We start from the raw sequence: 26,297 nt of genomic DNA on the forward strand, positions 1-26,297 counted from the left end.
TCATTTGAGGGACAGAGACCACCGTTTCCTGCTCTGGTTCCATCAACGTGGTTGGCAGAGTTATTTTAACCTAATCTGATGGGACTGGATCAGTCACCTGATTTTACCACCTGCCTGTTTTACTGTGGACCAACCTCACTGCAAAGTCAGGTGGACAATCCAATCCTGTCAGTTTGGTTATGTATTTTTTCATGTGTTCCTGCACATACATTTTGAGTGAAATTAAAATCAACATTGTAACAATATATTTTTGTTATTCACTTTGAAGACCTACTTAAACACTGGGGAAAAGTCCTCCCCCCCCCACCCTCAGCATCAAAGAGCCTCAACTTTAGTTGGGTTAAAATAGCTCCTTGAATGCACTGTGATGTATCACACCGAAATACTCATGTATAACTGAAGAAACAGGCCCACCACGAGCAACACTCGCTAGAAATGTGGTCACGCCAGCAATGCTTACATTGGAAACGATAGAGGTTGGTCATAACAACATGCGACACCAAACACATCTGAGTGACCTTCTATCTTCTATTCAAGCATTTCCCCATTTAAAATGAGTATCTCAGAATTGAAATAGCAGATAAAACAATGCCGTGCTAATGTTGCAAACAGTTACTTCTCACACACAAACGCTACTTTCTGCAGGTCGGTAATTCGTAGAAACCCTACAGTACTGGAGGCGGCCATTCAAACCTGCACCGACAACAATCCCGCCCAGGCCCTATTCCCATCACCCCACATATTTACCCTGCTAATCCTCCTAACCAACGCACCCGGGACACTAAGGGACAATTTAGCATGGCCAGTGCACCTAACCCGCACATCTTTGGATTAATTTACCACGTTATAATACATTGAATTTAATCTTCGCAATAGTGGTTTAGATACTGTCCTGCCGTACAGTGAATAATTGCCGAAGATTATTGTGCTCGAATATGAGGCAGCATCCTGAGAGTTAGACTAGTGGGGCGAACATACACTAACACGCACTTGCCAGCAAAACTGAAACATTGCAAATCAGTCAAATATACTTGGAAATAAGTGGGCGTATCAGCGAGAGGCAACATGGGTTTAGTGAAGGGGAGGTCGTGTCTCACTAACTTGATCGAGTTTTTCAAGGAAGTGATGAAAATGGTTGATGAGGGTAGGACAATGGTTGTTGTCTACATGGGCTTCAGTAAGGCCTTTGACAAGCTCCCTCATGGCAGACTGGTGCAGAAGGTGAAGTCGCATGGAATCAGAGGTGAGCTGGCAAGGTGGATACAGAACTGGCTCAGTCAAAGAGGACAGAGGGTAGCAGTGGAAGGGCGTGTTTCTGAATGGAGGGCTGTGACAAGTGGCATTCCTCAGGGATCAGTACTGGGACCTTTGCTGTTTGTAATATATATAAATTATTCAAAGGAAAACGTAACTGGTTTGATTAGTATGTTTGTGGACGACAGGAAGGTTGGTGGATTTGCGGATCACAATGAGGACCATCAGAGGATACAGCAGGATATAGATCGGTTGGAGACTTGGGCGGAGAGATGGAATTTAATCCAGACAAATGTGAGGTAATGCATTTTGGAAGGTCTAAAACAGATAGGAAATATACAGTAAATGGCAGAACCCTTAAGAATATTGATAGGCAGAGGGATTGGAGTGTACACAGGTCACTGAAAGTGGCAATGCAGGTGGAGAAGGTAGTCAAGAAGGCATACAGAATGCTTGCCTTCATCAGCCGGAGCACTGAATTTAACAATTGGCAAGTCATGTTGCAGCTTTGTAGAACCTTAGTTAGGCCGCACTTGGAATATAGTGTTCAATTCTGGTCGCCACACTACCAGAAGGCTGTGGAGGTTTTGGAGAGGGTACAGAAAAGATTTATCAGGATGTTGCCCGGTATGGAGGACATTAGCTATGAGGAAAGGTTGGAGAAACTTGGTTTGTTCTCACTGGAACGACGGAGGTTGAGGGGCGACCTGATAGAAGTCTACAAGATTATGAGGGGCATGGACAGAGTGGATAGTCAGAAGATTTTTCCTAGGGTGAAAGATCCAATTACTAGGGGGCACATGTTTAAGGTGCAAAGGGGCAAGGTTTAAAGGAGATGTACGAGGCAAGTTTTTTTTTTTACAGAGGGTGGTGGGTGCCTGGAATTCGCTGCCGGGGGAGGTAGTGGAAGCAGATACAATAGTGAGTTTTAAGGGGCATCTTGACAAATACATGAATAGGATGGGAATGGAGGGATATGGTCCCTGGAAGGGTAGGAGGTTTTAGTTAAGTCGGGCAGCATGGTCAGTGCAGGCTTGGAGGGCCGAAGGGCTTGTTCCTGTGCTGCAATTTTCTTTGTTTTGTTTATTCACACGTTGAGTGGCACCTCCCTCATCTTACAATGTTAACAAAACGGGGTGTTCACCTCATTAAATTCTGATTCTTTGCAAACGACCCCTGCTGTCCTAGTGTCTCGATCCAGATGCCAAGTAGCTGTGCTTCAAGTGTGAGCTTGGGCAGTGAACACTGGGCAGTGAGGGAAGGGGAAGGGGGATTTTCGACTGTGGAAGAAATGCCCAAGTATTTTCCACTACAGAGTCACTGGGTAGTGATCGGAAGCTGGCATACTCGGTGAGTTTTCCGACCAACACTGCCTTTGTATTCCCTGTTCCCATTGTCCTGGAGATCAGCAAATTCAGGCGCTATGCAGACTCTGTCTGAATCCCCAAGCTTGTTTATCCACACTCGTCAGTGCCTTTTCATAGAATATATTGTCCCATTCAGTGCTTACCTTCTCAAAATGTGTCACTTTACACTTAACTATATTAAACTGCATTAGCCATTGACCTGCCCAGTGCCTAATCATATCTTCCTGAAGTCTTTCTCATCATTTAACAACTCCGACATTCGCGTTATCAGCAGATTGAGATTGTGCTTCCCGTGCCCAAACCCAGATTATCCATAAATACAGAGAATAAAAGTGGAGTGAGCGCTAAACGACTTAACTTTCTTCCAGTCCTAGTAACACATTTACTTACCCTCTTTATATCCTGTCAGTTAAGCAGCTTCCCATCAATAGAGCTACTTTGCCTCATTTTCTATAGATTACAGAGATCATAGAATCCCTACCGTGCAGAAGGAGGCCATTCGGCCCATCAAGTCTGCACCGACTACAATCCCACCTAGGTCCTATCCCTGCAACCCCACATATTAACCCTGCTAATCTCCCTGGCACTAAGGGGCAATTTAGCACGGCCAATCCACCTAACCTGCACATCTTTGGAGAGTGGGAGTAAACCCATGCAGAGATGGGGAGAACATGCAAAATCCACACAGACAGTGACCCAAACCGGGAATTGGACCAGGGTCCCTGGCGCTGTGAGGCAGCAGTGCTAACCGCTGTGCCGGTTGACAGGAGCTGGGTTGAGCAAGGCAGTATAGGGCAGGATGTGGAGACTGATGGCCTGGGGTTTGTTGTCAGGTGGAGTTCAGCAAGGCCCCGGATGACAGAACGAGATGGTGCCTGCGGGAGACAGAGCAGCAGTTGATCGGAGGACACAGCAATTGGCAGTTGTGTTGGAAACAGCAGCTGGAGTGGAGGGGGAAATGGATCTTAATGGTGGAAGGTAGTTCTGAAAGCAACTGCAGAGTGAAACCCTTTCACACCACACACACTTCAGTTAAAAGCCCATTAAATGCATTCTGAGTGCGTTAAACGTCAGCAATAATTCTTCACATCAATCCATCAGCCCAGCTAATTTGTCACCCGAATAACATTTTAACAACACTTTCAGGTGGGCTTTTACCTCAGTAAAATGCACAGACTTGGCAATGAATTCTGAGGCGTCGCACCTTTGTCGCTTTCCTGTGGTGAAGCACGTCGCACGGGTCAGCCAGCACAATATGGTGGTGAGACGTGACGGCAATAATTAAAAGCTCTCAACATCGAGGATCTCAGTTAAAAAAATTAGATTCAGATAGCAACGGAATGGATCTGTGTTTACCCCTGTTGGCACCACACACCTCTTTGATATGTGGGTCTGGTGCGGCCCACTGGGATGTGAAAGCTGCCCCTGAAATAACATTGGGTCAACCTTCCCAAAGGTTATTGAATTCCAGTGAGGCCCGTACCTGGGCAACCGGCATAGTCTAAAGGCAGCGTTCATTTAATGGGCAGTTTTTTGGTAAATTGGAAAGTTTATTTACAACATTGCTGGGCCCCTCCCACACCATCTTCTCGTATTTATTATCACGGGTTAGCACGGCTGCCTCACAGCGCCAGGGACCCGGGTTCGATTCCCGGCTTGGATCACTGTCTGTGTGGAGTCTGCATGTTCTCCTCATGTCTGCATGGGTTTCCTCCGGGTGCTCCGGTTTCCTCCCACAGTGCGAAAGACATGCTGGTTAGTTGCATTGGCCATGCTAAATTCTCCCTCAGTGTACCCGAACAGGTGCCGGAGTGTGGCGACTAGGGGATTTACACAGTAACTTCATTGCAGTGTTAATGTAAGCCTACTTGTGACACTAATAAATAAACTTTAAAATTTTGCTGCAGATGTTGACAATTGCTGGGCTTTTTTTCTGGGAGCACTAGGCTCCCAACCCTAGCTACTCCACAAATCATGAAGCTTCCACTATCAACACCGCCAGCAGGGTAGAGTTCATCGAGGGTGGCACCACTAAACCAGCAGGGTCACACTGACCACCTGCCTCATGCCCAGCCCAATACCGAGCTCTATTGGAGTCAATCTTTCATTGGGATCTCTGCAGAACATTTGACAATTGTCTGAGCTCCATTCTGCCCTCGGCTGATGTCCATGTACAACTGGAGGTCCCACTGGGCATTTCCTGTGCCCACTCCCTAGGCATTGTGATCACCAAGCTGAACAAAGGTCAGGTATTAAACACTAGATGCTTAGAGTTATAAATGGTTCACTTCCACACAGTGCAGTACATTCACAAAGCTGTGGCCAGAGGTTAAGAAAACGGAGTCATTGGTAAGTCCAAAACTGACAAAGATTTAAAGCTCCCAGCAACTTACCAGAAGACTCCACTGTGAAAGCTGACTCCTTATCTGACCAGTTCAGAAACTCGGGAACAGCAGAAAGATACGTGAAAATGTAACAGCATGAAACAAGCCGGGAATGAGAAAGGCCATTCCGCCAATTAGAACACTACCCTCAGAGCCTGCCTACAAACCACTCCAGCACAGTTTTGACACCGCTATGCATTCAAGAGACAAAACTCTGCCACATTTCTGCTGGTCTCCTCAACTCCTCCCCAGCGATTCAAGCAAAACAATACGTCTCAATGCTCAGCTATTTAAATCTGGCCAGTTGCCTTGACAGTTCCATGTTTTCAGCCAGAGCTGTTCCATGTATTAGCAATGATTCTGGTTTACTATCAAGCCTGGGATACTTGTAATCCAGAAAGCGCTGGGAATGCTGAGACAGATAATACAGATATGAAACCATAATAATACATTCAAAGTACCTCATCATTTTGACTGCTGAGAGCTTTGACAAAACTTGCTTGCTAAAGAGGTGCCTCGGTGTTAAATGGAGGAAATGAAGCATACAACAGAATGTATGGCAAGGCATTAATCGGAGAGAGTAGGTGGAGGTGTAACGGGCTGTTAAATGCAGGGAGAAAGCAGAGATAGAAGGGGGTAAACAGCGATTGCTGCTTCACTCACGGGCTGGAAAATGTACTATTTTCTCCTCAGATAACTGGCTCCGGCCAACTGCTGAGGGAAGGTTTGCAGTCTCTCTACAGTTCTGCAATAGATCTAACTGAGACTGTACCTCACTATCGTTGTCAGTGTGTCATCTCACCCCCTCCCGGTAGCTCATTTTACAACCTGACTGGTGAAACATAACGTTATCGAAAAGGTTTGACCCGTTTAAAAAAAACCCTGCTGAAACAAAATGTTTCTCCATTGACTCCAGCAGGTCAGAAAAGAAGGTGCGAAATGCAGCGCGAGGCCCAAAAGCAGTTACACGTTCGTCTAACGATGCGAGATGCTTCAGAATATTAAAAGAACCAATCCCTAATCCTTGGCATTAACCGCCTTTTTTTTGTTTTCCCCCCCCACCCCCAATCCGGTTATTTCTTTCACTGTTGACGCTCCATCTGGCTTGGGGAGTTTACATCATGAGTCAATCGCACTTCATCATAAAGTCTTGAGCCTCCTTTAACACACACAGATGGAGCCATTCAGAATCAAATTAATTTCAGATTAATGCAGTCTGGACTCACTCCAGTCTCACAACGCAATAGAGACTTGGGGCCCTGAGTTGGAACTGAGCATTTTCTGCTCCACAGCGTGTGCGGGCACTTGATGGTTTGCGCGACATATTCCCGATCCCTCCAACTTCCGCTGAGAAAAGCGACCCCCGGAGTTTTGCTAAATCCTCCAGAGAAACAACATGTGCGCCAGAGGTTGTCGCATGTGACTGCACACATATGCTAATCAAAGAACAAAGAAAATTACAGCACAGGAACAGGCCCTTCGGCCCTCCAAGCCTGCACCGGCCATGCTGCCCGACTGAACTAAAGCCCCCTACCCTTCCGTGGAGCATATCCCTCTATTCCCATCCTATTCATGTATTTGTCAAGACGCCCCTTAGAAGTCACTACCGTATCCGCTTCCACTACCTCCCCCGGCAACGAGTTCCAGGACCCACCACTCTCTGTGTAAAAACATCTGCCTCGTACATCTCCTTTAAACCTTGCCCCTCGCACCTTAAACCTATGCCCCCTAGTAATTGACTCTTCCACCCTGGGAAAAAGCTTCTGACTATCCACTCTGTCCGTGCCTCTCATAATCTTGTAGACTTCTATCAGATATACTGTTACGAAATAGATACGATCACACAAATTAGGAGTAGGACAGTCCGCCCCTCCAGCCTGCTCCACCATTCAATAAGGTCATGGCTGATCTGATTGGAACCTCAACCCCACAATCCTGCCTAATCGCCGCCCCCCCTCGATAATCTGGCACCCCCTGGTTAATCAAGAATCTATTAGCTCTGTCTAAAAAATATTCAACAACTCCAGGGAGAATTCTCTGGCCTCCCAGTGACATGTTACTCAGCTGCGGGAGGTGGCATGCTGTTCATTGGTGGCAGGATTCTCTGGTTCATCTGTTGGTTCATGGGATTTCACTCCACGTTACCGCAAAGCCTGTGGGAAGGGGTGCAATGCCAGCGGGACCAGGGAGTCCAGCCGGTGTCAATGGCTGGCGAATTCCCCCACCCTCAACGGCTGGCGAATTCCACCCCCCCCCCTTCCCCCCAGGCTCCTGAGGAACAGAATTGCAGAGAATGATCCTCAGAAAAAATTTCTCCTCATCTGTGTCTTAAATGGGTGACTCCTTATTTTTTAAACAATCCTAGATTCTCTGACAAGAGGAAACATCCTCTCCACATCCATGCTGTCACAGAATCCCAAAAGTGCAGGAGGAGGCCATTCGGCCCATCGAGACTGCACTGACCACAATCCCACCCAGGCCCTATCCCCATAACCCTACTTATTTACACTACTAATCCCCTGGCGCTAAGGGGCAATTGAGCATTGCCAATCAACCTGACCCGCACATCTTTGGACTTTGGGAATAAACCGGAGCACCCGGAGGAAACCCACGCAGACACGAGGAGAATGTGCAAACTCCACACAGACAGTAACCCAAGTCGGGAATGGAACCCGGATCCCTGGCACTGTGAGGCTGCAGTGCTAACTGCTGTACCACTGTGCCCCTCAGGATTCTAAAGGTTTCGATCAAGTCGCCTCTTAACTCTATTGGGTACAAACTTGCTCTCTCCAACGATGCCTCAGAACACAACCTACCCATTCCTGATATTAGTCTGGTAAACATTCTCTGAAATCTTCTAACACACTTACATCTTTCTTTAAATAGGGTGATCAATACTGTACACAATACTCAGATGTGGTCTCACCAATGCCCTGTACAACCGAAGCATAGCTTCCCTACTTTTGTAATCAATTCCTCTCGCAATAAAATAGCTTTCCTAATTACTTGCTGTACCTGTACACTGGCTTTTTAATGATTCATTTCCCAGGACACTCAGATCCCTCTGCACTCGCTCACCATTTAGATAATTAGCTTATTTTTTTTATTCTTCCTGCCAAAACGAACAATTTCGTATTTGTCCACATTATACTCCATTTACTAGATTTCTGTCCACTCACTTAACCTACACTCCTTTGTAGCTGCCTCCTTACATCCTCTTCCCTATCTTTATCATCAGCAAACTTAGCAACCATACCTTCGGTCCCTTCAGCCAAGTCATTTATATAAATTGCAACAAGTTGAGGATCCAGCATTGATCCCTTTGGGACACGACTCATCCATCCTGCCAACTAGAAAAGGCCCTTTTAGCCAACGGTGTTTCCTGCTGGCTAATCAAATCTTCTTTCCATGTCAATATATGTTACCTCCTGCACCACGAGCTTTTATTTTCCACAATAACCTTTAGTCTGGCACGTTATCAAATGCTTTCTGGAAATCCCAAGTATGGTGCATCCACCAGTTCCCCTTTAGCCACAGTCTCCTTCAAAGAGTTGGTAAATGCTTCACCGAAGTATAAATTTTCTGGCAATCCGGACAGTACAGGTAGACGGAAGGCTTGGGACACCATTTCAAAATAAATCTTGACAGCAAGACAAAGGAGTTTGGTGAAAGGCAAAATCAGGACTTGTTGTGAAGCTGACATGCAGAGCGAGTCACACATGGAATGGGTTTCCTATTGGAGACAAAAATGTGGAAGCATTTAGGGATGGATGGGGGGAGGGGGTGGGATATCTTTTAGGTTGGTGGTGCTACAATGGGCTGAATGATATCCCTAATTTCCATCTCCCAAGGACTGGGATTAAGATCAACTTGTAAAATTAGAGAAGATGATCGGAAATTCTTCTGTTCAGTAAAGCTACTGGAAATGGCGGTGCTCGCAACATACAGACAAACTCAAAGCACCACCAATTCAGTCCCAGCCATTCAGATATTCACAACCTTGTGTTTTTCTTCACCTTGTGGTTATGGGTACCAACATAATTATACACATGTAAGGGTTTGGTTAACACAAAGATATATAGGCTCATTTATTAAGGATTCGCTAAGTTGATAGCTGCATTATGCAATTGGAGAACTTGTACATACGTCTGAGTTGGCAGCTTCTCCAGAACAAACTACGACCAAGTCTGAATCACATGACACATTGCATCACTTCCCCTCTTGTCATACATATGGAAAACATAAACACACCCACTTAAAGGTGTATCACAATGCACACAGCTCTATAAATTCACCACCACAGAATGCAGTTGAAGCCAAAACGTTATTTGATTTTAAGAAGAAATTAGATCTAGCTCCAGGGGCTAAAGGGATATAGGAGGAAGGGGGGAATCAGGATATTGAATTCGATGATCAGCCATGATCAAAATGAATGGTGGAGCAGGCTGGAAGGACCATAAGACATAGTAGAATTAGGCCACTCGGCCCATCGAGTCTGCTCTGCCATTCAATCATGGCTGATGTTTATCTCATCCCCGTTCTCCTGCCTTTTCACCATAACCCCTGACCCCCTTATTAACCAAGAACCTATCTATCTCTGTCTTAAAGACACTCAATGACCTGGCCTCCCTGGCCTTCTGCGGGAAAGAGTTTCACAGATTCACCTTTCTCTGGCTGAAGAAATTCCTCCTCATCTCTGCTTTAAAGGATCGTCCTTTCAGCCTGAGGTTGTGCCCTCTGGTTCTAGTTTTTCCTACTAGTGGAAACATCCTCTCCACAAATAGACTACTCCTGCTTCTAGTTTCTAGAAAGGCTTTAATACGAAACAAAATCTTCTGTCTCAGTCCTGCCCAATCACTGGTATAAATCGCAAGCCTACTGCTCATTAGTCATCATAGTAAATGGGTGACCTGAAGGTTTGGAAAGTGTCGTTAGCTTCAGGAGGGCACAAGGTGGAGGGGGCGGTGTCTATCACAGGCTCAGAGTGAATTGTAGGCTACAAGAGCACAAACTGAAAAGTAAAATGAAAGGCCATTATATTGGCAATGTCTACCTTGAGGCAAACCAGCTTCAGTGGCTGTGTTTGAGTGGAGAGAGAGAGAGAGAAAAATGGGCCTTTGGATCTTCCTGAATGTAGACACTGTTGATATTCTTCCAAAATGGCCTTCCCAGCTGACCTGTGCTTCATTGTTTACAAGTGAGGAGAGATGCTCGAGGAGCACTTCTGGTATTTGTCGACTCTCATGTTGCGGTGCCAATAGCAGACTGACATATCTTGGCCCAGCCCAGATTACTCAGGAACACGTCCCTTCCTGTGTGGCTGGTGCTTTGGGGATGTTTTGTAATCACAGCTGTAGCCATGTGGGAATTGTTGACACGTTGTGAATTCCCTTCTTATTACACTGCTTTGTGCATGGCCTCAACTTTTAGTCTTATGAAAATGTTTCAGTCAGAAATGTTTTGAAAGGAAACCAACTGAGTAGCCAGGCCATTGAATCCTGTCCCACTGTCTATCATTCTTTTTTAAAAAGAGTTATGTAGGGCCAGTTAACAGCAGATTTCTTTCTCATCTCCTGACTACATCCAGTTCTTCAAGCACACTATTTTGGGACTGCATTGCAATTAATGGGGGTAGAATATGGGATAGTGGAAATGCCATCAAGAGTGTGCATCTATTTCACAATTCAAAAAAATTTGTCTCTCTCTAATCTTGGGGGCCTCACTCCCATTTTCCTGTCTTTGCTCTGTTTCCCCTCAATCCCCTTACGCAATAAAAATCTAGCCAGTTGACATTCCAATTGGGCCTTTGCATCCACAGCATTCTGGAGTGGGAAGAGTTCCAGATTTCTACTATCCTTTGTGAGATAAAACGCTTTCAGATTCTGCTCATGTAGCCCTAATTTCCAGATTACATCTGGAATCCTTTGTCAAGGGATACAGTCCCAGCACATTTATCCTGTCAAATCCTTTTAGCGTTTGAAACACCTCACCCAGATCAGCCCTTAACTCTCGATACTTGAAACTGGTTCATCAGGGACAGTGCAAGCTTCTATTATAGGTGCTGGAGTTGTGAATTCATCAAAGGCCATCCTTGTGGTGGCCAACAAGTTGCCATACTGACCTGCCTTGCCCGAAAGACCTCAGATGTTCATAGAGTTGTCCTGCAGAGCTCAGCTGACCAATTAACTATCCTAGTCACCTGAACAAACCAAGCTGCTGTCCCATTGGTCTGAATTAACTCAAGGACTCCCCTAATGATATTGGCCAATGAAGAGTCTATTTATAGATTCTAGTTAGCAGTTGTGGAGGGTAGTTTCGTTGATGTGAACAAAGTGCTGAGTGAGAGGGTTAAGGCCCTTATGCAAATAAAATATTAACAGAAATTCAAGTGTATACAAAGACTTGATCAGAAATTCCTTTCTATTAAGCAAAACTCTCCAATTGCTGATACCTCTTCAAGCACATTGTAGTTACTTTCTTCTTCACTCACACTTCCTTAATAACCAAACTGATCAGCCTACTCAAAATTTTAAAAATAGCCAACTTATCAAGGAAGTAGGATGAAGACTTGTTCTCCAGAACTTGCTGAGCCCCTGTCCAAGCTGTTCCAGTACAGCTACAGCACTGGCATCTACCTGGCAATGTTGAAAATTGCCCAGGTATGTCCTGTACACGAAAAACGGCAAATCCAACCCGGCCATTTACGACCACATCAATCTACTCTTAAACATCAGTAAAGTGATGGAAAGCATCATCAACAGCGCCATCAAGTGGCACTAGCTTAGCAATAACTTGTTCAGTTTGAGTTCTGCCCAGGGTCACTCAGCTCCTGACCTCATTACAGCTTTGGTTGAAAGATGGACAAAAGATTCCAGAGATGAGGTGAGAGTAACTGCCCTTGACATCAAGGCCGCATTCGACCGAGTGTGGCATCAAGGAGCCCCAGCGAAACTGAAGTCAATAGGAATCAGGGGAAAATTCGCCACTGGTTAGAGTCATGTCTGGCACAAAGGAAGATGGTTGTGGTGATTGGTGGTCGATCATCTCAGCTCCGTGACATCACTGCAGGAATCCCTCAGTGTAGTGTCCTAGACCCAGCCATCTTCAGCTGCTCCGTCAAAAATCATCCCTCCACCGTAAGGTCAGAAGTGGGGATGTTCGCTGATGATTGCACAACGTTCAGCATCACTCATGACTCTTTCAGATACTGAAGCAGTCTATGTTCAAATGCAGCAAGACCTGAACAATATCCAGGCTTGGGCTGACGAGTGGCAAGTAACACTCGCACCACCTAAATGTCAGGCAATGACCATCTCCAACAAGACAGATTCTAACCATTGTCCCGTGACATTGCCATCGCTGAACATCCCCCTCCCCGCCCCCCAATTAATATTCCGGCTTACTATTGACCAGACTGAACAGGACGAGCCATATAAATACGTTGGCTACAAGGACAGGGCAGTGCTTAGGAACTCTGCGGTAAGTAACTCACCTTCTGACTCCCCAAAGCCTATCCACCATCTACAAGGCACAAGTCAGGAGTGTGATGGAATACTCCCCACTTGCCTGGATGGGTGCAGCTCCAACAACACTCAAGAAGCTCAACACCATCCAGAACAAAGCAGCCAGCTTGATTAGCACCCCACCTACATACTTTCATTCCCTCCATAGCTGATGGCCAGAAACAGCCGTGTGTACCATTTACAAGATGCACTGCAGGAACTCACCCATATTCCTTAGACAGCACCTTTCAAACCCATGACCACTACCATTTAGAAGGATGAGGGCAGCAGATACATGGGAACACCACCACCTGCAAGTACCTCTCTAAGCCACTCACCATCCTGACTTGGAAATATATTGTTCCTTCACTGTCGCCGGGTCCAAATCCTGGAACTCTCTCCCTAACAGCACTGTGGGTGTACCTACATTTCGGGGACTGCAGCAATTCAAGAAGGCAGCTCACCACCACCTTCTCAGGGGCAATTAGGGATGGGCAATAAATGCTGGCCTAGCCAGTGACACTCACATTCTGTAAATGAATTGAAAAGAAAGTATCGATCGTCTTTTTCCCGCTGATAAAAATCAGTCATGTTGAACTTTTCTAATCTGCTTGTGGTCAGCACAAGAGCCTCAAACCTTCAAGATTCTTGTCTATACTTGGTTATCCAACTGGAATGAAAGAATCTGCAATTGTTTTCCTTCTTGCTTCCTCACCATCACCTCTGGTGTCTCCCAAAGATCCATCCTTGGCCTCCCTCCCATCCCTCATCTGCAGCAAAATTTGAAAACAGAGTCAATGTCCACATGGGTGCTGAAAACACCCAGCTCTACCTCACCCTCATCGTCACCTCTCCTCCACTGCTGCTCAACTGTCAGACTTCATATCCGACATCCAGTACTGGACGAGGAGAAACTTCCTCCAACTAAAGATCAGGAAGACTGAAACCATTGTATTTGGTCCCCACCATGAAGTCTGTTCCCGAGCCCTGTCTGGCAAATGTCTGAAGTTGAAGTGGTCTGTTCACAACCTTGGTGCCATATTTGACCCCGAGATGCACTTCCAACACATAGTTGCAACATCATAAAGATCACCTGTTCCCACCTCCACATCACCGACCTGTCTTTGCTTCAGCTCATCTGCTGCTGAAACCCTCATCTATATCTTTGTTACCTCCAGATTCGACTATTCCAACCTTCACTTGGATGGCCTCCAATATTCTACCCTCTGTAAACCTGAGGTTATCCAAAGCTCTCCAACCCACGCTCTAATTCCCACCAAGTCCCATTCACCCTTCAGCCCTGTGCTCACTGACTCACTGTTTTCCAACCCCTTCATGGCCATCCCTCTCCTTGTAATTTCTTCCAGCCTCACAACCCTTCGAGGTATCAGCGCTTTCCAATTTTAGGCTCTTGGACATTTCTGATTTTAATCACCCTGCCACTGACAGACCTGCCTTCAGCTGCTGTCCAAACTTTTGAACTTTTGTCTCTCTAACCTTCTCTACCTCTTCTTCCTCCTTCAAACATCCTTCTTGGACAAGCTTTTGGTTGTTGTTGTTTCTCTTCCTGCACCTGTTTCCACTGAGGGTTTTACCAGGAGCAGGTGGCTCACCTCTTGCCAGAGGCTAATAGCTTGAGGGGGCGCCACTCCACACCAAGTGTGGCTGATCAGGAGTCTCCCGCTCTTACCGCCTGCCAGTGGCGAGTTGGAAGGATTTTGCAGGTTGATATTCAACGTGTTGGCTACCTCATGAACACAGCTACCTTGAGTGGGGCATAGATCAGCTAGATAGTCAACTTCTTTTCCCAAAGGTAGGGGAGTCTAAAACTAGAGGGCATAGGTTTAAGATTAGAGGGGAGTTATACAAAAGGGTCCAGAGGGGCAATTTTTCCCACACAGAGGGTGGTGAGTGTCTGGAACAAGTTGCCAGAGGTAGTAGTAGAGGCGGGTACAATTTTGACTTTTAAAAAGCATTTAGACAGTTACATGGGTAAGATGGGTATAGAGAGATATGGGCCAAATGTGGGCAATTGGGACTAGCTTAGTGGTAAAAACTGGGCGGCATGGACAAGTTGGGCCGGAGGGCCTGTTTCCATGCTGTAAATCTCTATGACTATAACTCTATGGCCCGGATTTTACCGCCCCACCCACCTCGGAATCGGGGTGGGTGGGGTTCGCAGAATGGGATTCTCCGTTGGCCTTGAGCGGGATTTTATGAGCTTTGCCAAAGCCAGGTCGTAAAATCCCGCATTGTGAGTGGGACTTGAACTCAGAGCTTCTGCCTCAGAGGTAGGGACGCTACCCACCATGCCACAAGACCTCCTCAAGCTTTTCGTCATCTGCTCTAATTCCTTCTTTAGTGGCTTGGTATCAAGTTTTGTTTGATGATCTTCCCCTGAGGTACCCAAGGACTTTGGGATGCTGAGGGAGCACAACTAGCCAAGGGTGCCACGTTCCTCCTTTCTCCTCACACTGTGCCACCCCTCGTGGGTCGATGGAGGCTTCAGACGAAAGACCCATGGCACATCAAATCCTACAAAAACCCACAGGTCTAGGGAGCGCGACGAGGTGTAGAATTGATGCCTACCCGAACTGGCAGGAGGACTGTGCCAATAAAGTTAAACCAACTAACAACGTTGAGTGTAAATGCAGCCATTTAAAGCCCTGTGATTTCATGAATCCAACGGTCTAGTATCCGACTCGTGTGATTAGAGTTTCCAAGGAAACATGACCATCAATTGTGATGGGGAAAAGAATAAGATATGCATCAGGCCAGGAAGCTCTGGTAATGAATTTTCACTGACGCGCAGTTTAAATAATGAGCTTACTCATTAACAGAACCCCCCCCACTCCACCCCTCCACCGTAAATCCAAGCGAGTGATGAAACGAATGCCAAAATCTGACCCGTTCTAAACAATACAAATCAAAACATCAATTAGAAAGAAGTTTGCGACTCAGAACAATAATGACCAGATTCCCACACACAGCCAGATAGTGACAACAAAGCATGGATTTGACAAACTATTGTGGAGGTTTTATATTTGCACAATGTATTTTCTTCCCCCAGACATATTTTGCTTAAGCCACAAAATTGCTTTTTCAATGATCCACCACAACATTCAATTTAGACGACCTTCAAATAATTCCCAAATCAATCAACACCAATCTCTGTTTGGATCAAGCTAGTTGTAGGATCGATAGATCTACTGTTTGAAATCTGAAGAAGTCGAGCGCACAACTGCATGATTGGGGTTATGCAAGGGGAATTTGATGCTCTCGATGTTAATGGCATCTTAATTCGGAGTCAATGAGACATTAAGTAGAGAATTGAAACAAGGTTTGCAAGCGTGGAGATGGATTAAGGATTTGCCCTGTCCAATCTGCACATTGCCTTTGTAACTGTAAGGAAGGAGTTCAGTTTGAAAAAAAAAGTGGGTAGCTCGGGTTAAAACACTCCCTCAATGCTGCAACTCTCTTGGGAAATATGCTTCAGAGTAAAGAATGTCTGTGTGTCCCAATCGAACGCTTGGGTGGGAGATGGAGAAAACTGGTTTGCAAGGAAAATCTAGATTGAGAGAGTGCCTGGAAAAGTCAATGCTTCCTTTAAAGGTGGATCCATTGCTTGTCGCCTTTCCCTTACCCCCATTCCCCCCCCTCAGAAACCAAGTTTAGAAATTTGTTGTGGGATGTGGGCATCACTGGCAAGACCAGCATTTGTTGCCCAATCGTAATTGCCCTTGCACTGAACGACTTGCTAGGACAGTAAAGAATCAGCTACATTGCTCTGGGTCTGGAGACACAGGTAGGCCAGACCAGATAAAGATGGCAGATTTCCTGCCCTAAAGGACATTGACGAACGAGGTGGGTTTTTGCAACAGTCAATATCATTGGCAGCCATTACCGAGACTAGCTTTCAATTTCAGATTTTATTAATTGAACTTAAATTCCACTAGCTGCCGTGGTGGGATTTGAACCCGTGTCCCCAGAGGATTAACCTTGGCCCCTGGTTTACTAATCTAGTGGCATTGCCACTTTGCCACCATGTTCACCAATGGTCTAACAATGACCAGGTACGTATTAGCCGATCCACCAAACTATCTTGCAAATGGATCCTTATTTAATCAGTCCGTCAGGCTGTGGTTTGCTAAAATTATTTTAAAAACTTGCTTTTATATAGCTCCTGATTATATCTGAAGCCATCCCAAAATACTCAAACAACATGATCATTGTTGTTATGCGGGCAGCATAGATACAGATGACCCAAACACAGAAAAATAGATAAATCACCGTTTAATCTGCTTCTGATTGTAAGATGTATACTTTCCAAAATACCAGAATTCCACGCTCTTCTGGTGGACAATGGTCACAAGCCCAGTGCCTCGAGGGGTTTGATTATGCCCTTGATGCTCTGAATTGGGGCCTGAAGCCAGAGTCCGATGTGACTCAGAGATGAGCGCTCCCATTCTCCAAGATTGACCCATAGGGTCACCCATCCAATGCCCACCCTCTAAGCCGCACAACCAAAACTGTTATCCTCGCTGAGTTGACATTACTAAGTACAAGTGAAAGTCCAATGGATGCAATGGCAGCACGGTGGCACAGTGGTTAGCACTGCTGCCTCACAGCGCCAGGGATCCGGGTTCGGGCTCGGGTCACTGTCTGTGTGGAGTTTGCACGTTCTCCCTGTGTCTATATGGGTTTCCTCCCACAGTCCGAAAGAAGTGCTGGTTAGGTGCATTGGCCATGCTAAATTCTCCCTCAGTGTACCCGAACAAGCGCCGGAGTGTGGCGACGAGGGGATTTTCACAGTAACTTCATTGCAGTGTTAATGTAAGCATACTTGTGACACTAATAAATGAACTTAAACTCAAACTCTTCATAGAATTATGCAATGAGATCTTTATTGGCAGACTGGACATCTTATTAGACAGGATATGGTCTGGAAATTAAACGGTGCCTGAATCATGGCACGATTCAGCTGGCAGTGCTTCATGCCATATGCCCATTGAGGTCAGTCCAGACAGAGCTGTGCAAAACCATTCCCTGGCCTCGTATTAATTCTTACTGAGTTGTGGGCAGCAGTTGTGGCCCGGGAGGGGACTGAAGACTGACCGTGAAACACTTCATCACTGGCGACCGACAACGGCTGGTGAATTCAGCGAGCAAGCCCACTGCTGCTGGCTCTACAAATAGGCAGGAGTCAGCCTTCAGAGGTTTCTTTAAGGACCCGCTGGTTTCACTGCCAAGTGCCCGAGAACGCTGACCATGAATGCCACTTGCTGCTGCCAGCCACAAATGAATGGTGTAAAGGGGATTGGAACTAGACATCAGGCTGTCTGTTTGAATACTACTATGTGGGGCAGTTTCAGGCACATGACTAAGATGCCTAAATAGGGGTCTTTCCCAATATGGCGAGTGCCGTATTTCCATCACACACTCGTCCTTTGCCATACTGGTCACTTAGACTCCTGTCGCAATCCAATGAATTTCCAGGCCAGTATTGCCAACAATGCAAAAGCCCATCATTCAACTGCCATCTTAGATTATGTGCCTAGGTCATGTATTGGCCTGAAGGGCCTTCTCTGCGCTGTACAACTCTATGACTCTATGTGTTGGCATTGAACCCACCATCTTCTGGGTTAAGAGCACCGCTGACCGAAACGGATAGCAATCCTCTGCCAATCTCTTTTTAATAGGGTTGATCTTTGTGAGGAACCTTGTTGAGGAGGCATCTTCTTGTTTATTAACGCTACAAATAGATCTCCCAAAACCTCTCTGGACCGCAATCGTTTCTTGAAAATGTGTTAATGAAATCCAGCCATGGACTCGAAATGGAAACTTTAGGCTTGACTAACTTAAAATTAAAAACACATCCTAAAATATCTTGTGTACACAAGAGCTCGCATCATATGGCAACAATTTTGGAAAGTACTCTTGCATGAAAGACGGCATCTATATCGTGTTTTGGGTTGCCATGGTAGTTTGGAAAAATATGACATTGCCTTGGTGCGAAAATATTATCAGCAATGTTCTGTTTGGAATCTTTTGCCAAGTAATGTCTTTTTTTTAAGAAAAAGGAAATCTGGTTGTAAAAGTTTTGGACCAGGGAATAGTAACTTGTAACAAAGATTTTGATCGAGAGGTCACTTCCTTATTATATGTTTGGAGAAGACTTATCGTCTTGGATGGTTACTGTCGGTGCTGCTTCCATTGTAAATAAAACTAGCTTCATAATTTCCTGTGGAGATTGTGGTCTGTTGGCTCTGGAGACAGTGAGAACTCATTACAGGGAAATGGAAGGGGGCAGAGAACAAGTCATGAGGCACAAGTGACATTTCCTCTCGAAATAACAACTGTACGAACACACACCAAGAATTGATAACCCTTTGTCTTTTTAGCACATATTTTAAAACTGGTTTTATCTAGAATTTTATCCAGGTGACAGCACTGGAACAGATGCTGTCAGATATTCTGGAACCTAACCTTGTATTATTTTACATTACTATTTTTCTAGATCAGCACCATTTCCAAAATTATTTTTTGATTCAATTCTATGTTAATCAAGCAGCCAGTCCCACTGAAGGTTTGTGTTTGTCCCTGCTCTGAACATTCACGCCAAGAATCCGGAGAACATGTACTGCTAATGAAACCGGGTTTCAAACTGTGACTGGGATGACATTAGCATAAAATGAATGGATCCTTTGGAATGGGAGGATTTGAGGGGGATCGACTCCCTTGGCAATTAAAACTCACCACTTGTCTCATTCAATTGATGTATTTGGAGGTGTTTAAATTATCAATGATGCAGATGCAGCAAAACAGGGATCGAAATCAAGCTTCTTTCATGACGTGATGATTAAGTCTTCCTGATGTACAGTGATGCCAAGAAGGAGGATGGCTTTTATAATTCATTATCAGTGCTCAAAACGAAGGTCAGGAAAATAATTCAGCTCTGTTTATGGTTGCAAATTGGCTGAAAACCTACCATTACAGCACGAGCAACATTTCAAAAAAGTTGGCATAAACAGAGATTTGCACGTATATAGGACGTCATTACATCGCTTGAATATGTCCCAAAACACTTCACCCACAACAGATTACTCTGATGTGTAGTTACTGTTGTTCATTAGACAAACACAGTAGCCATTTTCTGCACAGCAGGATCCCGCAACCAAGAATGAAACGATAACCAGATGAGTTGTACGTCTCTTTCAGTGGCATCTGACTTAGAGAGGAATGATGGACAAGTCTTTAGTGTGTTCCTTGGCTCTTTAAATCATGTCCCAGATCGTTAACCTCCATTCAAGGTGTTGGCTAAGCGTTGGAAAGGGACAGCTAAAGTCTGCAAACTCTACTTGAACTGCGGTAACCTGAAGCTTGAAACTGGCTCCAACTGGTTAAGCTTACTTAGTTACAAAGGAAAGGCCTCTGAGCCGGGTGCTCTGGTTTCCTCCCACCGTCCGAAAGATGTGCTGGTTAGGTGCATTGGCCGCGCTAAATTCTCCCTCGGTGTACCCGAACAGGCGCCGGCGTGTGGCATCTAGGGGATTTTCGCAGTAACTTCATTGCAGTGTTACTGTAAGCCTACTTGTGACACTAATAAATAAACTTTATGCGATGAAAGGTATAACAGGAATTTTCTGAATCTGAGTGCAGATAAGAACAATGTTTGACTGCAGCACGATGATTTACATTTTATTGGAAAATAAATTTGACTCGCCAAAATTGATATATTTTATAAAATTACTCTTTCGTTGCAAGGACTCTGCTGCCTTCCAGCCTGGTATAATTCATCACACTTACATAACAAACCTTATTATTTGTTTATTTTTTGACTTCATGAGATATTGCTTCACAGTGACAATTATCCAAACCATATTACTGTGTAAATTATTGCCAGCTCCCAGCCAAAGCCCTCAGTGAAGTGTAACATGTTGCTGGAAAGACACCCTTAGCAGCCTTGGCCAGCAAGACGTCTCGCTGGCTCAAGAGGTCAGAGGTTAATTCTATTCGAAAACAGCAGCAAGCTGATTTTTTTTTTTTTACTCAGTTGAGCACGCTGAGAGAAACCCCCATTCCTTTATCGTGTTTGGGAGCTACCTGAACGCAGGGGGCCGACTCACAGTTAAAAATCCAAACCTCGCAAGCTCCCCCTCTTCCCTCGAGGGATCACTAATGTCAAATTACGACTTGTGATTACTGGTGTTGATTGCTAATGAACCGATATTCCTGATGACGCCAATCCCTGTAATGTCATTTGCTTTCATCATGGAGATAGTCATTAAACCTAGCAGCCAAAAGATGAAATGCGTGAACACAACAAGAGGCAGATGCTGCAATATTAAGCCCGATGTGGATCAAATAATTAGCCCATTTCAGACCGACGTTTCTTGTTGCAGCTTCCACGGTGACATGTGACTTCTTTCTACATGTTAGAATTTAAAGGAAGATGAGGAGGCCATTACATCCGAGAAACCGACCCTTCTGTGATAAATCTCAAACCCAGCCGACCCTTAATCCCTTCTCTCCCGAAAGGCTTTCACTTGTATCTTGAACACATTTATATTGTCCAATTGAAATCCTAAAACGATGACCCCGAGTTCTGGACTCCCCCGCCATTGGGAACATTCTTTCTGAATCTATCCTGTCTAACCCTGTTAGAACTTGATACGTTTCAATGAGTTCCCCTCACTCTTCTAAACTCCAATGAATATAATCCAAACCGATTTAGTCTCTCCTCACACGACAGACCTTCCATCCCAGGAATCGGCCTGGTAAACTTTCACTGCACTCCCTCTATAGCAAGGACATCCTTCCTCAGATAACTTATGCTTGGGGTTGCTCGTGTGGTAAGATGCTGTCTCGTATCCTTTTACCTCCTGAATTGCTAACTCATCCTCCTTGCAGTGTCAATCCTTTTCTGCAATGAAATGTTTTTATCCATTCCATTTATATCCTCAACTAGCTCTATTTATTTGATTTAAGAACTTCTCTTAAAGTCGTGGTAAAGTGTCCTCTTTCTCCAAGAAAACAGACCCCATATTTCCCAGCCAGAGGAATCCTTGGAGGACTCTCATAGAGACTAGAAGCAGGAGTAGGCCATTCGGCCCTTCGAGCCTGCTCTGCCATTCATTTTGATCATGGCTGATCATCAAATTCAATATCCTGATCCTCCCCACTCCCCCCCCTCCACCCCCATGTCCCTTGATCCCTTTAGCCCCAAGAGCTATATCTAATTTCTTCTTGACATCAGACAGTGTTTTGGTCTCAACTACTGGTCGTGAATTCCACGCATTCACCACTCTCTGGGTGAAGAAATTTCTCCTCACCTCAGTTCTAAAAGGTTTACCCCTTATCCTCAAACTATGACCCCTAGTTCTAGACGCCCCCACCATTGGGAACATTCTTTCTGAATCTACCCTGTCTAACCCTGTTAGAACTTTATAAGTTTCAATGGGTTCCCCTCTCACTCTTCTAAACTCCAATGAATATAATCCAAACCGACTTAGTCTCTCCTCACACGACAGACCTTCCATCCCAGGAATCAGCCTGGTAAACCTTCGCTGTACTCCCTCTATAGCTAGGACATCCCTCCTCAGATAAGGAATCCAAAACTGCACACAATACTCCAGATGTGGCCTCACCAATGCCCTATACAATTGCAGCAAAGCATCCCTATTCCTATACTCAAATCCTCTCGCTATGAAGGCCAACATACCATTTGCTTTCTTTACTGCCTGCTGTACCTGCGCGCTTACTTCCAGCGACTGATGCAAGAGGACGCCAAGGTCTTGTTGAATATCCACCTCTCTCAATTTACACGCATTCAAGTAATGATCTGTCTTCCTATTATTGCTACCAAACTGGAGAACCTCACATTTATCCACATTATACCCTGCATCTGCCATGCAGATGCCCACACACTCAGCCTGTCCAAATCACACTGAAGCATCTCTATATCCTCCTCACAGCTCACTCTCCCATCCATCTTTGTATCATCTGCAAATTTGGAGATAATACATTCAGTTCCCTCTTCCAAATCATTAATATATAATGTGAACAGTTGGGGTCCAAGCACAGACCCCTGCGGAACCCCACTAGTCACTGACTGCCAATCAGAAAAAGACTCATTTGTGCCAACTCTTTGCTTCCTATCTGCTAACCAGCTTTCTATCCATCTCAAGACATTACCTGCAATCCCATGTGCTTTAACTTTACATAGTAGTCTGCAATGTGAGACCTTGTCGAAAGCCTTCTGAAAGACTAAATAAACCACATCCGCTGATTCTCCTCGGTCAACTCTACTAGTTACACCCTCAAAAAATTCCAATAAACTCATCAAGCATTTCCCTTTTGTAAATCCATGCTGACTTTGTCTGATTATACCACTGCCTTCTAAATGCCAAGTTATGAAATCCTTGATAATGGACTCCAGCAACTTCCCCAGTACCGACGTTAGGCTCACTGGTCTATAGTTCCCTGTTTTCTTTCTACCTCTCTTTTTGAAAGGGAGGTCATAATTCCTTCATGGACACCCATCATGCCAGGACCCATGTCAATGATCAGGGTGGCATGGTGGCACAGTGGTTAACACTGCTGCCTCACAGCGCCAGGGACCCGGGTTCAATTCCGGCCTCGGGTTATGGTCTATGTGGAGCTTGCGCGTTCTCCCCGTGTCTGCGTGGGTTTCCTCCGGGTACTCCAGTTTCTTCCCGTACTCCAAAGCTGAGTGGGTTAGATGGATTGGCCATGCTAAATTGCCCCTTAGTGGCAGGGGGCTATCAGGGTGAACACATGGAATTGCGGGGATGGGACCCAGGTGGGATTGTTGTCGGTGCAAGCTCGATGGGCTGAATGGCCTCCTTCTGTACGGTAGGGCTTGTATAATTTTCCATGGCATTCACCTATTTCAAACACGGGAGCATGTAAGTAGCGGCTGGAGACTTCACACTCCCAGATTTTCATGTTTCTGCTTCTGACGCTACTGAAACACCTGGACACAGCTGGCAAAGATGAAAAAAAGGTTGGAAATATGGTTGGCTCCCTCACAGGAACCGGATTCTCCTCGCCTGATTTTTCTGGACTTGGATGATAGGCCCAAATTAGGAACTCAAGAAATCTGCACCAAATTTTTAAAAAATTCAAAGAGGGACAGGAGTCAGTGTTAATTTTGTGCAGTTAGAATCATAGAATCCCTACAGTGCAGAAGGCGGCCATTCAGCCCATTGAGCCTGCACCAACAACAATCCCACCCAGGCCCGATCCCAGTAACCCGGCGGCACGGTATCACAGTGGTTAGCACTGCTGCTTCACAGCTCCAGGGACCTGGGTTCGATTCCCAGCTCGGGTCACTGTCTGTGTGGAGTTTGCACATTCTCCTCGTGTCTGCGTGGGTTTCCTCCGGGTGCTCCGGTTTCCTCCCACAGTCCAAAGATGTGCGGGTTAGGTTGATTGGCCATGTTAAAATTGCCCCTTAGTGTCCTGGGATGCGTGGATTAGCGGGTAGAATATGTAGGGATATGGGGGTAGGGCCTGGGTGGGATTGTGGTCGGTGCAGACTCGATGGGTCGAATGGCCTCTTTCTGTACTGTAGGGTTTCTATGATTTCTATGAGAACCCCACAAATTTACCCTGCTAATCCCTCTGACACTAAGGGGCAATTTAGCATGGTCAATCAACCTAACCCACACTTCTTTGGACTGTGGGAGGAAACCGGAGCACCCGGAGGAAAACCACGCTGGAATTGAACCCAGGTCTCTGGCGCTGTGAGGCAGCAGTGCTCACCACCGTGCCACCATGTTTTCCATTGTCGAGAGGATTCAGCTTTATGGTGCGTGTGCGCAGGCACCTGCCAGCAGGACACACAGTGATCTGAAAAACAGCACCCCCGACAGTGCAGCACTCCTTCAGTACTGCACTGGAAATGTCAGCCTAGATTTTGTACTCGAGTCTCCAGAGTGGAACCCCCCCCCCATCTCTCCTGATTCCGACTCGTGAGATTATACCCACTGAGTCACCGACTGCTCCTCATACTGTTCAGCTTAACTCAGGCAGCTCTGCAAAAATCCGGGGATGAACCTCTAGTACTTTTCTGTACTGTGTTACTCATCACCACATTGAGCCATCGAGGGGAGCATGTCATTTATTAAAAACCCAACGTAAAGTGTAATCGAACAGGAGCCGTCGTGTTCTGTACCATTAATTTTAGTAATAAGTTATCTTGTAATGTGCCATTAGTGTAATAAGAAAAACCTGCTCTACTTTAAACAAAAGTTAATCACCCGTGAAAGTGTGTTAGGTTTAACAGAACGACATTCATTGTTCGCAATGTTTAACAGGCTGAGTGTGTGCCGAGGCGCACTGCCCCATCAACTCTCGCTTTTCATTCCATAAACCACCCAAAGCCAAAAGTATCAGGCACCAAAGTACTGCACTGAAGTAAAGACTCTTGGCAAAAGGGACCAGTTTGCAGTTCTCATTCCAAAATGGAATTGTGCAATGGAATCCCCGATAATTTCCCGATAAAAATCCCGTGATTCCGCGTCATCAAAATCGAGTGCGATTTACTGGGGTTGATTTTGCTCTCTTCTGCAGTCTGGATACCCCACCTCCTCACACACAAAGTGACAGACACCTATTGCGCCAGGATCCAGTGAGTTCCCCTGAGGGACCAAGATGGATTGCTTTTGTCTGGGTAAGGCAGAAGGAATCAACTGCCATCATAAGCAGGACTGAGCAACATCAACATGCCTCCTACTGGGACCTTGGTCTGCCCAGGTCCCATCGCTTGTTTCAAGTAAGGTATCGTTAGATTTTTAAAACTTCATTCATGGTATATGGGCGTCGCTGGCTGGGCCAGCATTTATTGCCCATCCTTAGTTGCCTGAGGGCAGTTGAGAGTCAACCACATTGCCGTGGCTCTGGAGTCACATACAGGCCAGACCGGGTAAGGACGGCAGATTTCCTTCCCCAAAGGACATTTGTGAACCAGATGGGATTTTTTGACAATCGACAATGGATTCGTGGTCATCAATAGATTCTTATTTTTTATTGAATTCAAATTTTACCATCTGCCGTGGCGGGATTCGAACACAGGTCCCCCAGAACGTTAGCTGAGTTTCCGGATTAATAGTCTAGCGATAATACCACTAGGCCATCGTCTCCTCTCTGATGGGCGATCTTAAAGGAGGATCTGATAATGGGCTACCAATGAATCCCTTCTTGCCTTCGAACAGGTGCATAATTTCCTTTCTAGGTTGTAAGGGGGAATTTCTGGCTGCTAAATTAGGCCAATGAGCTTCGAGGGAAATGGGTGGGAGGAGGCATGCGAGGAACAGAAACATTGGCATGGACCAGATGGGGCCAAATGGCTAATTTCAGAGCTTTTAATTAATGTTGACATAGCACTTATCAACTGACTATTTTTGTTAAAGGATCAAAAAGGCCTACTCCTAATTTATTTCTTATGATCTTAAAAGAGCTCGTATTTAGCACGGTGACTGAAAAAAGTGATTGCTAGTTTTACAAGATGAACTAGGTCAGCCTTGCTTGATAGAACATTGCCTGGGTCAAGATACTGTAAGCACAAGTTCCACTTCATGACTTATGCCAACAAATCAACAGTGAAGCATTCCGCCAGTAGTCCACCAGATGTACTGTCCATCGAATAAGACATTAAAATGATGCCTTGCGTGCCCTGTCAGTTCTCTAACAATCTCATGGCAGCACGGTGGCACTGTGGTTAGCACTGCTGCCTCACAGTGCCAGGGACCCAGGTTCAATTCCCG

The 26,297-nt window shown here is 45.6% G+C and overlaps 1 protein-coding gene across 46 annotated transcripts in view; it reads right to left on the reverse strand.

Annotated features, from left to right (window-relative positions):
- celf2 (cugbp, Elav-like family member 2) overlaps positions 1–26,297 on the reverse strand; it is a 972,609-nt gene that overhangs the window by 220,742 nt on the left and 725,570 nt on the right. The window contains exon 1 of one of the 46 annotated variants that reach the window (XM_078235897.1): positions 5,015–5,250. The exons of the other annotated variants lie outside the window; for them this stretch is intronic. The gene's annotated coding sequence lies outside the window, so the exon portion shown is untranslated. Of the gene's footprint in view, positions 1–5,014; positions 5,251–26,297 lie in introns of those variants that run through there. 46 annotated transcript variants of the gene reach the window in all.

Source organism: Mustelus asterias, chromosome 19 (assembly GCF_964213995.1).
Source record: "Mustelus asterias chromosome 19, sMusAst1.hap1.1, whole genome shotgun sequence".
Classification (NCBI taxonomy): domain Eukaryota; kingdom Metazoa; phylum Chordata; class Chondrichthyes; order Carcharhiniformes; family Triakidae; genus Mustelus; species Mustelus asterias.